This window comes from Nomascus leucogenys, chromosome X, assembly GCF_006542625.1.
Source record: "Nomascus leucogenys isolate Asia chromosome X, Asia_NLE_v1, whole genome shotgun sequence".
Taxonomy (NCBI): Eukaryota; Metazoa; Chordata; class Mammalia; order Primates; family Hylobatidae; genus Nomascus; species Nomascus leucogenys.
Genome location: NC_044406.1, coordinates 33644638 through 33659677, shown reverse-complemented (window position 1 = coordinate 33659677; position 15040 = coordinate 33644638).

The window sequence follows — 15040 nt, the reverse complement described above, 5'->3', positions numbered from 1 at the left end:
CAGAAGAAATGGATAAATTACTTGACACATACACCCTCCCAAGACTAAACCAGGAAGAAGTTGAATCTCTGAATAGGCCAATAACAGGCTCTGAAATTGAGGCAATAATTAATAGCTTACCAACCAAAAAACCTCCAGGAACAGATGGATTCACAGCCGAAATCTACCAGAGGTACAAGGAGGAGCTGGTACCATTCCTTCTAAAACTATTCCAATCAATAGAAAAAGAGGGAATCCTCCCTAACTCATTTTATGAGGCCAGTATCATCCTGATACCAAAGCCTGGCAGAGACACAACAAAAAAAGAGAATTTTAGACCAATATACTTGATAAATATTCATGCAAAAATCCTCTATAAAATACCGACAAACTGAATCCAGCAGCACATCAAAAAGCTTATCCACCATGATCAGGTGGGCTTCATCCCTGGGATGCAAGGCTGGTTCAACATATGCAAATCAATAAATGTAATCCAGCATATAAACAGAACCAAAGACAAAAACCACATGATTATCTCAATAGATGCAGAAAAGGCCTTTGACAAAATTCAAAAACCCTTCATGCTAAAAACTCTCAATAAATTAGGTATTGATGGGGTGTATCTCAAAACAATAAGAGCTATCTATGACAAACCCACAGCCAATATCATACTGAATGGACAAAAACTGGAAGCATTCCCTTTGAAAACTGGCACAAGACAGGGATGCCCTCTCTCACCACTCCTATTCAACATAGTGTTGGAAGTTCTGGCCAGGGCAATCAGGCAGGAGAAGGAAATAAAGGGCATTCAATTAGGAAAAGAGGAAGTCAAATTGTCCCTGTTTGCAGAGGACATGATTGTATATCTAGAAAATCCCATCATCTCAGCCCAAAATCTCCTTAAGCTGATAAGCAACTTCAGCAAAGTCTCATGAGTGAACTCCCACTCACAATTGCTTTAAAGAGAATAAAATACCTAGGAATCCAACTTACAAGGGATATGAAGGACATCTGCAAGGAGTAATACAAACGACTGCTCAATGAAATAAAAGAGGATACAAACGAATGAAAGAACATTCCATGCTCATGGGTAGGAAGAATCAATATTGTGAAAATGGCCATACTGCCCAAGGTAATTTATAGATTCAATGTCATCCCCATCTAGCTACCAATGACTTTCTTCACAGAATTGGAAAAACCACTTTAAAGTTCATATGGAACGAAAAAAAGAGCCCACATCACCAAGTCAATCCTAAGCCAAAAGAACAAAGCTGGGGGCATCATGCTACCTGACTTCAAACTATACTACAAGGCTACAGTAACCAAAACAGCATGGTACTGGTACCAAAACAGAGATATAGCGCAATGGAACAGATCAGAATCCTCAGAAATAATGCCACATATCTACAACCATCTGATCTTTGACAAACCTGACAAAAACAAGAAATGGGAAAAGGATTCCCTATTTAATAAATGGTGCTGGAAAAACTGGCTAGCCATATGTAGAAAGCTGAAATTGGATCCCTTCCTTACACCTTATACAAAAATTAATTCAAGATGGATTAAAGACTTACATGTTAGACCTAAAACCATAAAAACTCTAGAAGAAAACCTGGCCAATACCATTCAGGACATAGGCGTGGGCAAGGACTTCATGTCTAAAACACCAAAAGCAATGGCAACAAAAGCCAAAAATGACAAATGGGATCTCATTAAACTAAAGAGCTTCTGCAGAGCAAAAGAAACTACCATCAGAGTGAACAGGTAACCTACAGAATGGGAGAAAAGTTTTGAAATCCACTCATCTGACAAAGGAGTAATATCCAGAATCTACAATGAACTCAAACAAATTTACAAGAAAAAAGCAAACAACTCCATCAAAAAGTGGGCAAAGGATATGAACAGACACTTCTCAAAAGAAGACATTTATGCAGCCGAAAAACACATGAAAAAATGCTCATCATCACTGGCCATCAGGGAAATGCAAATCAAAACCACAATGAGATACCATCTCACACCAGTTAGAATGGCCATCATTAAAAAGTCAGGAAACAACAGGTGCAGGAGAGGATGTGGAGAAATAGGAACACTTTTACACTGTTCATGGGACTGTAAACTAGTTCATCCATTGTGGAGGTCAGTATGGCAATTCCTCAAGGATCTAGAACTAGAGATACCATTTGACCCAGCCATCCCATTACTGGGTATATACCCAATGGATTATAAATCATGCTGCTATAAAGACACATGCACACGTATGTTTGTTGTGGCACTATTCACAATAGCAAAGACTTGGAACCAACCCAAATGTCCAACAACGATAGACTGGATTAAGAAAATGTGGCACATATACACATGGAATACTATGCAGCCATAAAAATGATGAGTTCATGTCCTTTGTAGGGACATGGATGAAGCTGGAAACCATCATTCTCAGCAAACTATTACAAGGACAAAAAACCAAACACCACATGTTCTCACTCATAGGTGGGAATTGAACAATGAGAACACGTGGACACAGGAAGGGGAACATCACACTCCGGGGACGGTCATGGGGTTGGGGGAGGGAGAAAGGATAGCATTAGGAGATACACCTAATGCTAAATGATGAGTTAATGGGTGCAGCACACCAACATGGCACGTGTATTCATATGTAACAAACCTGCATGTTGTGCACATGTACCCTAAAACTTAATAATAATAAAATGTAAAAAAAAGAAAGAGTGTTTCCAACCTCCTGAATCAAAATAAAGGTTTAACTGTATGAAATGAATCCACATATAGCAAATCATTTTTACAGATAATGTGTTTCTAGTTTTTATGGCAGGAGATTCGATTTTTCACTTTGCCTCAATGGGCTCTAAATTGTTCCTTCATAAATTCTACAGACAGAGTGTTTCCAAATTGCTGATTCAAAATTAAGGTTTAACTCTGTGAAATGAATCCAAACATCATGAAGCATTTTCACAGATAGCTTGTTTCTTTTTTGATTGCAGGATATTCAGGTTTTCACAATAGGTGTCAATGGGCTCTGAAAACTCCCTTCATAGACTCTACAGAAAGAGTGTTTCCAACCTGCTGAATCAAAACAATGGTTTAACTCTAAGAGATGAATCCACACATCACAAAGCAATTTTCCAGATAGCTTGTTTTTAATTTGATTGCAGGATATTCTGCTTTTTGCTTTAGGCCTCAATGGCTCTGAAAAGTCCTTTGGTAGATTCCACAGAAGAGTCTTTTCTGCCTTCTGAATCAAAACAAAGTTTTAAGTCTGTGAGATTAATCCACACATCACAAAGCATTTTCACAGATAGCTTGTTTCTAGTTTCCACAGTACTGATATAACTATCCACTAAGCCTCTTCTGACACCATCTCACCTCAGCAAGGACTATGAGAATCACTTCATATTTCCTCCGTGTGAATGAATGGCCTGGCTTCTCACCCAGCCTTCTTTGACACCACCCCAGAGAGGAGAGGGGAGGTTGGGGAGCCTCACTGTAGCCACTTGAGGGTAGAAGTGTGGGTTCCCTATCCTGTTTGTTGCTACAGTGGTGGGGGCAGGGTAGCCACTGCTTCTTCATCCATAATGTTTGGCAGTTATTATCTAAAACCTTTCTGTCTTGTTGGCCTGCCCCTTTCAAAATTCTTTAGACTAAGAAAGGCTTTGGGAGGAGCTATCTCCTCTGTGTCCATTGTCATTTCCAGGTTGCTACCTTTTCCAGCACCTAGTCTGAGATATATGCACCAAAGAGAAAACCAGAGAACTTACCACCCTGTTGTTTCACAGGCCCCACAGTTCCCCGGCTGGTTGGCTGCCTTCTCAATGACTTTCAGAGTGATTTTATGCACTTTGTATGCATGGTTTAGGGTTTTCAGCTGTGCTAAGTGGGAGGAGTGGGGAGAGGTGTGCCTACTACATCTTATCCCAGAAATAAAAGCGCATACAATATTTTTAAAACATTATTTAAATGTTTATTGAAATATACTTTAAGTTTAAAATTAAATTATATTTAATCATTAACACTTAAACATGTACATTATATATATAGATATAGATATATATTTAAGATTATATTTGGCATTTCTTCCTTTCTAGTAGTGGACACAATAAAGAAAGTCCATTACAGAATTCAGGAGTAGGAGGCACCATCATATATACCGGTTGTAAAGTAGAGACACTGTATAGCAGGCAATGGCACTTAAGAACCACTCATACTGGGTTCAGTGTTCAGCAGCCCCACTTGCTCAACAGTTGTGTGACTTTAGAGAAATCTTGAGACCCTCTGAGCCAACCCATCTCTAAAATGGGGAAACAATGATGTCTTAGAGTATAGATATGAGGAATGAATAGGCTAGTGTATGTATCATGGCTGGTACTGACCACACGGCAGTGTTTTGTTTCATTACATTTACAAAGCAGCAGATAATTTAAGAGGCTAGACCAGCTGGGTCTGCTATTCCTGAACTGGAAGTGAATGATTCACTTTCTATGGGGCACTGTCAGGATTTAAGAGGGGAGCAATTATTCAGATTTCAGTGACTTTGGATTCCAGGCACACTTCAGAAACTGAGAAATCAGAGGTTCATTGGGTATTACCTTCTCTCTCAACCCAGTAGTTAAAGTCATATTCCCTTTGCCTCAGGGCAATGGGTGCAACTGTTAGTAGAAGACGTTTCTGATTTAATCTTGGTTCACCTCTTCAGGTAATGGGACCCCATGCCTCACCAAAAGCACCCAACATTTCTTAATTTCCATACACGGTCTCTGAATTGCAGTTTCTATTTACTGCATGTCATGGTCCATAACTGTCATACCCTTCTCCCGGCTACCTTACTCCTTCTTTTAGAGGAGAGAAAATCTCATGATGGGCTAACCTTAACCCAGGAACTTCCTCTGCCTCACTCTGATATTCTTGAAAGTCTTTTACAAGGCCCAGGTTTAGAAATCTCTGTAGGCGGGTCACATCTTAAGACAGGACAAGGATAGTTTCAAGCTGACTGTGCAGTCACCACTTCCCAAGAGCTTATAGAATCTGGTGTTTTTTTCCTGAAACTGAATCATCACAAGTAACAAAACTTGTAGACCTGATTCCAGCCTGTGATCTAGCAAGGGATGAAAGGGCTAATGTAGATATGGCAGCAGATAAGCCTTTGTTGTATTTTATGATTTGGGCATGGTTTGGTAAATACACTCTTCTAGCTGCCTTACTCCTTTTCCCTCAAATTGAATGTGATTAAGTTTGAAGTACATACTAGCAGACAAACCCATGAACCAAAAGGAAGTATTTTGGTTGACCACTTTACTGAAAAGGCTGCTCTCACTCAAGTTTGATTGGCTCAACAGAGAGGCAATTTGGTTAGTAACTATGGATCATTTTTTCAAATCCTTGAGCAAACTTTAATCACAAGCACAAGGTTCTGTACAAATATATTGGGAGAAATCTAGATACGACCCCAAATTAGATGGATTATGTTGTCAGTAGTGTGACTGCTTGGTCTCTCTAAGCTGTCTAAAATGGATATTGGCAAAAGATTTGCATATTATGATGCATCACAGTAAACCAACTTGAAAATTATTCTGCAACATCACTGGTGGAAAAATTTTAATTCAATAGCAGAGGGATGACCCCAGTTGCACCTGCTTGCTATTTTCAACTCTGGATTCCATAAAAGGACTAAAATTAAGGTTTTAAGAGGATAGTCACACTCTCTGACATGTGGAGAGCAGGCTATTGCTGGCTAGAGCAGATACTGTCACTTTCCCATGCCAACAGCCATTATTCATGTCTTACTTAGGATTAAATATCTCAGTTTTTGCCAGATACTTTGCTGTTTAGAACAAAATATTACATCCAAAAATGATGGGACTGATTCTGGGAATGAAGCTTAAGTGAAATTTACTCAACTGAGAATGGCCCCTGTTTTCCCTTCTGCCTTACCATTTTCTTCAGGCCCACAGCATTGGCATGATGTCTGCAGTTCTAGCATCCACATTGGACCATGGGAGACCATGAGTCTTGAAGTCTTATGCCTAGGTGGTTAAGAGGAAAGATTGATGTCTGGGTCCATCATGCCTCTGTGGAGCCTTCATATGTGCTTTGGACTGCAATCTCCACAATGTCTTTATGTGAGATGGAAAGAACCCTACCACTTTCAATTTGTTTAAGCCATTTATTGTGTGCAACCAAAGCTAGCCAAAAGTGATATAAAAGGGCTACAGTGGAAGCAGGAAGTCCAGTCTAGGAAGTTCCTACAGTAATCCAGGCTAGAGAGAGGGGTGACTTTGAACAAGTATAGCAGCCTTCGAACTGAGGAAGAGTGATCTGATGCTAGATGTGCTTTTAAGGTAGAGCCAACAGGATAAGGTCAAAGATTGGATTTAAGGTGAATGATGGTAATGCTGACTCAGAGAGTGGGTATTCAGAGTGGAGCAGATTTGGGGGAAAATCAAGACTTCTAATTTGGACAATTCTCTGATATCTTGTAGAAATCCACATGGAGTTGTTGAGGAGGCACTTACATATGCCTTAGGGCAGAGGTGAAGTAGGAGATAATGATTTGGTAGTCATGAGCTTAGTGACAGCATTTAAGCCACAAGACAGGATGGTATCACCTAAGGAGAATGTAGGTACAAAAAGGGGATGGAGATAGGCTCCCAGGCACCCTCATATTTAGATGTGCAGTGCAGGAACAGATACCAGCAAAGTCGACCAAGGAGGGTCTAAGCAGATGGGCGGGGGAAGAACCAGAGGCAGGGGCTGATAAGAGCAAAATTAGAGGTAGAAGCAGTCAAGTGGTGCCAAAGAGACTGACAGAGATAAACAAGAAAGAGATAGAGACAGAAATAGTCAGAGACAAGACAGACAGACAACCTCACACACATAGAGAGTCAGAGAAAGAGAGAGAGAGAGAGATAGAGAATGCAAGAGACAGAGGCAGACAAAATAGAGGCAGAAACAAAAAGAGACAGACAGACAGATTGCCAGAAATACTGTCAAAGTCACAGACAGGGGCAGGTGGTAAAGGAGAGTCAGAGACAGACAAAATAAAGATACGAGGAAGAGAGAGAGAGTGCACAAGATATGGAAATATAGACAGAGTCAGACAGAGACAGGCAGAGAGAGATAGACAGAGACACACAGAAACTGAGAGAAAGAGGCAGACAGAGATTCTACTTCTCTCTGACTGCCTGACTCTGTCTGTTTGACCTTGTCTCTGATTGTATGTCAGGGAAGGGGAAAGAGAAGAGGACGTAAGTGTGTGAAACCTGAGTGTTCAGAATGTAGGTCAGGAAGACACAGAGCAGAAGACTTTCTCTAACCACTTCAGCTATTGATTCCAAATCAGCCAATTCCCTTAGTCTGCTAGTCAACTAGAAATTGAATGAGGAAAGTGGGATATTGTGAAAGTCCATGAGCAGTCCCCAGTGACCAACATTTTATAGGTAAAATTTGTTAAATTATTTTTATCAAGGTAATTGAAGGACTGTCACATTATGCAGGACAAGGATAAATCTATTCAGACAATTTACCCAGATGTACTTGGTCTTCATTTATAACACAAAAAAAAACTGGACTAAGCATATTTGTTAATTCATAAGATGTAAAATTATTATGACCACCAGCAAATGAGACATTGTTTAGAATCCGATCTGAAGCTTTGTAAATAAACTTTATTCTAAATTGTTTAGAGAGTTTCACAGCTAACATCATACTCAACAGTAAAAAGTAGAATTTTTTTTCTCTGCAATCAGGAACAAGACAAGAATGCCCACTTTTGCCACTTCCCTTCAATATTGTAAGGGAAGTACTAGCCAGAGTAGTAGGACAGGAAAAAGAAATCTGAAGAAAAGGCATCTAAATAGGAAACAAGAAGTAGAATTGTCTTCATTTGCAGGAAACATGATCTTATATATAGAAAATCCTGAGCAGTCCACCAGAAAGCTCTTAGAACTTATAGACAAATTCAGTAAAGTGGCTGGGATACAAAATCAACTACAAAAATCAGTAGCGGCCAGGCACGGTTGCTCACACCTGTAATCCCAGCACTTTGGGAGTCTGAGGCAGGTGGATCACCTGGGGTCAGGAGTTCGAAACCAGCTTGCCCAACATGGTGGAACCATGTCTCTGCTAAAAATACAAAAATTAGCCAGGTGGGCATGCTTGTAGTCCCAGCTACTCGGGAGGCTGAAGCAAAAGAATTGCTTGAACCTAGGATGTGGAGGTCGCAGTTAGCCTAGATGGTGTTGCTGCACTCCGGCCCGGTGACAGAGTGAGACTCTGTCTCAAAAAAATAATAAGAAGAAGAAGAAATAAATAAATCAGTAGCATTTCTATGCACAGATAATAAACTCTTCAAATAATAAAGAGAAGAATACAATCCCATTTATAAGGGAATTTTTGAAATAATTAGGAATGTATTCAATCAAGAATGTGAAAGATGTGTACATTGAAATCTTTAAAACATTGATCAAAAAATTGAAATAGACTCACATAAAGGGAAAGATATCTTGTGATCATGAATTGGAAGGATTAATATTCTTTAAATGCCCATGCAACCCAAAATGATCTACATATTCAATGCAATCTCTATCAAAATTCAAAGTGCATATTTCACATACAAATAGAAAAAAAACTGAAATGTATGTGGAATCACAAAAGACTCCAAATAGCCAAGGCAATTTTGCATAAGAATAAAGCTGGAGGTGGAGGCATCACATTACCTGATTTCAAAATATGGTACAAAGCTATACTAATCAAGAGGTCATGGTACTTGAATAAAAACAGACACATAGACCACTGCAACATGTTAGAGAGCCCAGATTTTATTTACTTGAATAAAAGCAGACACATAGACCACTGCAACATGTTGTGACTTAATTTTCCACAAAGTGGACAAGAATACATTATGGTGAAAGGACAGTCTCTTAAATAAATGATGTTGAGAAAACTGGGTATTTACACACAGTGTAATAAAACTAGGCCCTTATCACACATCAAATAAAAATGTCAGCTAAAATGGATTAAATAATTGATCATAAGATCTGAAACTGTTGTTAAACTACTAGAAGAAAACATAAGGCGAAAGCATCTGTACATTGGTCTGGACAATGATTTCTTGCCTATGACCCCAAAAGCACAGTCTCTGAAAGGAAAAATAGACAAATGAGATTGCATCAAACTGCAAGTCTTCTGCGTGGCAAAAGAAAAAATCAGTAGTGGGGGGAGCCAACCTATGGAATGGGAGAAAATATTTCCAAGCCATACATCTGTTGGGTTAATAATCAAAATATATAAGGAACTCAAACAACTCCATAGCAAGAAACATAACATGATTAAAGAATGGGAAAAGGAGATGAATAGACATTTATCCAAAGAAGATATACAAATGACCAATGGATTTTTGAAAAAAAAAAAATCCTGTCAACATCATTTACCATCAGAGAAATGCAAATTAAAACCACAATATCACCTCACACCTGTTAGACTGTCTCTTATCAAAAAGACAAAAAGATACTATCTGTTGGCAAGCAGGGGGAGAAGGGAACCGTTGTACATTGTTGGTGGGAATGTAAATTAGTACAGCTACAGTATGATCCAGCAATACCATTTCTGTATGTATATATATGTACGGGCTATACATGTATATATAGACATATTTATACACACACAATGGGATATTATTTAGCCATTAAAACATAGGAAAACCTGATATATTTGACAGAAAGGATGAATCTGTAGCCTATTATGCTTAGTGAAATAAGTCATGGACAGACAGACAAGTACGCATGATCTCACTTATATGGGCATCTTAGTCCATTCTGTGCTACTGTAAAGGAATACCTGAGGCTGCATAACTTATAAAGAACAAAGGTTTGTTTGTCTCATGATCCTGATGGCTGGAAACCTAAAGGCTGGGCATCTCTATCTGTTGAGGCTATCGTGCTTCCAGTCACAGCAGAGGTTAAAGGGGAGCCTTCATGTGCAGCAATCACATAGCAAGACAGGAAGCAAGAGAGACAGTGTGGAGGTGACAGGCTCTTTTTAACAACCAGCTCTCATGGAAAATAATAGAGTGAGAACACACTCATCCCTGAGGGAAGGCATTAATCTGTGTGGCATTAATCCCTGGGGGAAGGCATTAATTAACATATGATCTGCCCCCATGATCCTGACACCTCCCATTAGGTCCCACCTAATTGGAATCACATTTCAGCACGAGGTTTGGAGGAGACAAACATCTAAGCTGCCACATTATTTTACCCTCCTCCCTGGTAAAACTCATAACTTTCTCTCATGAAAATATTATAATTCAATTTCAGTGGTCCCTCTTAAAAGTCTTATTTAAGCATCAGCTCACATTTTCAAATTCCAAAGTCTCACCTGAAGTAAAGGGAATTCCAACTAAGAGCCTGTAAAGTAAACAAAACAATAACAACAACAAGCTATTTGCTTACAAGGTACAACAGCTATACAGGCATTAGGCAAATTCCCTTTCCAAAAAGGAGTAATAAGCCAAATGAAAGTGGTAACAGGTCCAACACAATTCCAAAATCCAGCAGGGCAGATATTTAATCTTAAAATGTCGAAAATAATCTCTTTTAATTCCATGTACCACATACTGGACACACTGATGCAAAAAGTGAGTTTTTTAAGGCCTTGTGAAGCCCAGCCCCCATGGCTTTGCTGGGCATAGCCCACGTGGCTGCTCTCAGGGGTTGGAATCAAATGCCAGAGGCTTTTTCAGGCTGAGGTGGCATGCTCCTGTGGCTCTACTATTTTGGGGTCCCAATGTCAGCCTCATCTCTGCGGCTTCTCTATGTATTAGTCAGGTATGGATTCTTGTTGATGGCTCTGCCCCTGAAGGTTTCTGCCTGGCCACCCAGGCCTTCTGATATATCCTTTAAAGTCCAGCTGGAAGCCACCAAGCCTCCATAGCTGTTGCCTTCTGGACACCTGCAAACTTAATATTAATAACACCTGGGGCCAGGCGCGGTGGCTCACGCCTGTAATCCAAGCACTTTGGGAGGCCGAGGCAGGCGGATCACGAGGTCAGGAGATCGAGACCATCCTGGCTAATACAGTGAAACCCCGTCTCTACTAAAAATACAAAAAATGAGCCAGGCAAGGTGGCGAGCGCCTGTAGTCCCAGCTACGTGGGAGGCTGAGGCAGGAGAATGGCGTGAACCCCAGGGGGCGGAGCCTGCAGTGAGCCGAGATCGGGCCACTGCACTCCAGCCTGGGTGAAAGAGCGAGACTCCTTCTCAAAAACAAAAATAAAAAAATAAAAATAAAAATAACACCTGGACCCCACCAAAGCTTGTGGTTTGTGCCCTTCAGAGTGAAAGCCTGAGTCATGCCTGGGGACATTTCAGCTATGGGTGGAGCTTGAGTGGCCAGGATGTGGGAGCAGCATCCCAAGGTGGCTCAGAGCAGTGGTACCCAGGGCCTGTCCCGTGAAACCTTTCTGTCTTTCCAGGCCTCTGGGCCTATGATCGGAGAGGCAACCTTTAAGGTTTCTGAAATGCTTGTGAGGCCTTTTCCCAATTGTCTTGACTAGTAACACCTGTATCCTTTCTAGTCGTGCTAAACTCTTTAGGAACCTGTTGCTCCCACTGGCCAATACCCTTGGATTCCTCTCTATAAAATGTTCTTTCCTCCTCTACCACATCACCAGGTTGCAAATTAAAAAATAAGTTTATGCTCTGCTTTCCCTTTAACTGTAAATTTCACTTTTAGTTCATTCCTTTGCTGCCACAATTCAGCATAAGCTATTAAAAATAAACATGCCACATCTTGAGTGCACTGCTGCTTAGAAATGTCTTCCACCACATACCCTAGGTCACCACTCTTATGTTTGGCCTTCCCCAAAGCCCTAGGTCATGGACACAATGCAGACAGGTTTTTAGCTACAGTGTAATATGGGTTTCATTTGCTCTAGTTCCCAATAAGTGCCCCCTTTCCATCTGAGAACTCATCAGTATGGCCTTTACTGTCTATATCTTGTCAGCATTTTGATCACAATCACTTAACCAATCTCTAAGCAGTTCCAAACTTTCCCTCATATTTCTGCTTTTTTCTGAGCCCTCCATATTCTTCCAACCTCTGCCTATGATTTTGTTCCAAAGCTGCTTCCACGTTTTCAGATATTTGTATAGCAACACCCCACTCGTGGTATCAATTTTCTGACTTAGTCCATTTGGAGTTCTTGTAATAGAAATGAAAACCTGAGGCTGGGTCATTTATAATAACCAAAGGTTTATTTGTCTCATGATTCTGATAGCTGGAAAGTTCAAGGTTGGGCATTTGCATCTGGTGAGGACCTCAAGCTTGCTTCCACTCATGACAAAAGTCAGAGGGGAGCTGGTGTGTGCAGAGATCACATGAAAAGAGAGAGAGACAGAGAGAGAGAGAGAGAAAGAGGTGTCAGTGTCTTTATAACAACCAACTCTCATGAGAAGATTGGAATCCATTAATCTCTTCATGAGGGGTCTACCCCCATGACCCACACACCTCCCATTCTGCATTATCTCTAACGTTGAGGATCAAATGACAACATAAGGTTGGATGGGAATAAATGTCCTACCTGAAGCAATGTGGAATCTAAGAAAAGTCCAACTTGTAGAAACAGAAAGTAGAATGGTCCTTGCCAGGGGTTGGGATCAAAGGTACATGGGGAAATTTTGGTCAGAATGTACTAAGTTTCAGTTAGATGTGATGATTAATTCTGTGGATCTATTGCATAATGGAGAAACTATAATTAATGATAATGTATTCTATACTTGAAATTTTCTAGGATAGTAGATCTTGAATGTTCCCACCATAAGAAATATAATCTATACATCAATTAGTTTGATTGTGGTAGACATTTTGCAATGTATACATATATGAAAACTACATGGTATGCAATAAATATATATGACTTTTATTGGTCAGTTATACCTCAATAAAGCTGGAAAAAATTTACATACATTCCTATGGAAATGCAATGTAATCAGAATAGCCAACACAGTCTTTATAAAAGGAGGACTGGATACAAAAAATGCGGTATATGTACACAATGGAATAATATTATTTCTTCAAAAGAAGGATATTCTGTCATTTGCAACAACATGGATGAAACTCAAAGCCATTATGCTAAGTAAGACAGTCTCTGAATGGCAAATACCACATTATCTCACTTATATGTGAAATCTTAGAAAGTCAGAGACATAGAAGTAGAGAGTAGAATGGTGTTTACTAGAGTTTGGAGAACGGGCATGGAAGGGAAATGGAGGATGCTGATCAAAGGGTACAAAGTTTCATTTAGATTAAAGGAATAGGCTTTAGTGATCTATTGAACAGAATTGTGACTCTAATAATTCACAATGCTTTGTATATTTCAGAATTACTAAGAGTAGATTTTTATTGTTTTTACTGCAAAAAATATAAGTATGTGAGGTGATGGTTTTGTTGATTAGTTTGATGTAATCATTCCACAAAGTAAACATATACCAAAATGACACACTGTATGTTGTAATTATGTACATTTATTAATCGTCAATTAAAACAAAACTTATAAAAGAAATTTAAAAGGAGAGAAATGTTAGAGGGCTCAGATCTGCCAGCAATTTCAAAAATTACTACAAAGCTATGTGGCAGACCAATGAAATAGAATTGAGAATCCAGGAATAAACACACATTTATGATGACCAGCCAATTTTCAACAAGGATGTCAAGACATTTCAATGGGGAAATGATAGTTTTTCAATAAATGGTGGGTAGACAACTGAATATGCACATGCAAAAGGAAGGAAATTGTACTCCTACATCACAACATATTTAAAAATCATCTCACTATGTGCAAGAGACCTAAATATGAGCTTCAAATTAATCAAACTCTTAGAAGAAAACTTTGGTGTAACTGTTTGTGATCATTACTTAGGCAACGTTTCTCTACAGTAACAGTAAAAGCACAAGCAACAACAACAACAAAAATAGATAAAGTGGACTTCATCTAAATAAAAGCTTTTGTGGTTTCACAAAAAGTAAAACTCACATATGTGAGAAAATTTGTGCAAGTCATAAGCTGATAAGCGTCTACTATTCAGATTATATAAAAACTCTAGCAACTCAATAGTGTAAAAATGTTGATCAAAATAAAAAGCATGAAAATGATTTGAATGAACATTTCTCCAAAGAAGATATACAAATGGCCAGTAAGCACATGAAAAGATTCTCAACATTCTTAGCCATTAAAGACATATAAATGCAAACCACAATGTGTTATCCCTTCATGCTCATTAGGATGGCTATAATAAAAAAGGCAGAGAATAACAAGTGTTGGTGGAGCGGGAGTGGATAAATAGAAACCCTGTTACACTACTGGTGAGAATGTAAACTGATGCAGCCACCTTGGAAAACAGTTTGGTGTTTCCTCAAAACATTAAATATAGAATCACCATGTGATCCAGCTGTTCCACACCTAGGTATATACCCAACAATACTGAAAATAAGATTCAGACAAATACTTGTATAAAAATGGTCATGGAAGCATTTTTGTTGATGATATCCAAAATAGAGATTGCCCAAATGCCCATCATCTGATAAATAGATACATAAATTGCAGTATGTCCACACAAAACTATTATGAAAAAGGAATGGAGCGTTATACGTGCTAAAACATGGATGAACATTTACAACTTTAAGCCAATGAAATAATCCAGATACAAAAGGTCACATATCATATGATTCCATTCATATGAAATGTGCAGAATGGGTAAATTTATAGAGACAGAATATAGATTATTGGTTGCCAACATTATTGTTGTTCTTAGCTTGGTTTATTCTGCTGTTAATAATTCAAATTCTATTATGAAATTTTTGTAGTGAGGTTTTTAGCTCTATCAGGTAAGTTTGCTTTTTTCTTAAAATGACTATTTCATCTTATAGCTCTTGTATCATTTTACCGGATTCCTTAGAATGCTTGAATTGCCTTTCAACTCAATTCTGAATCTCAGTGATCCTTGTCGTCACCCAGATTCTGAATTCTATATCTGACATTTCAGCCATTTCCTTCTGT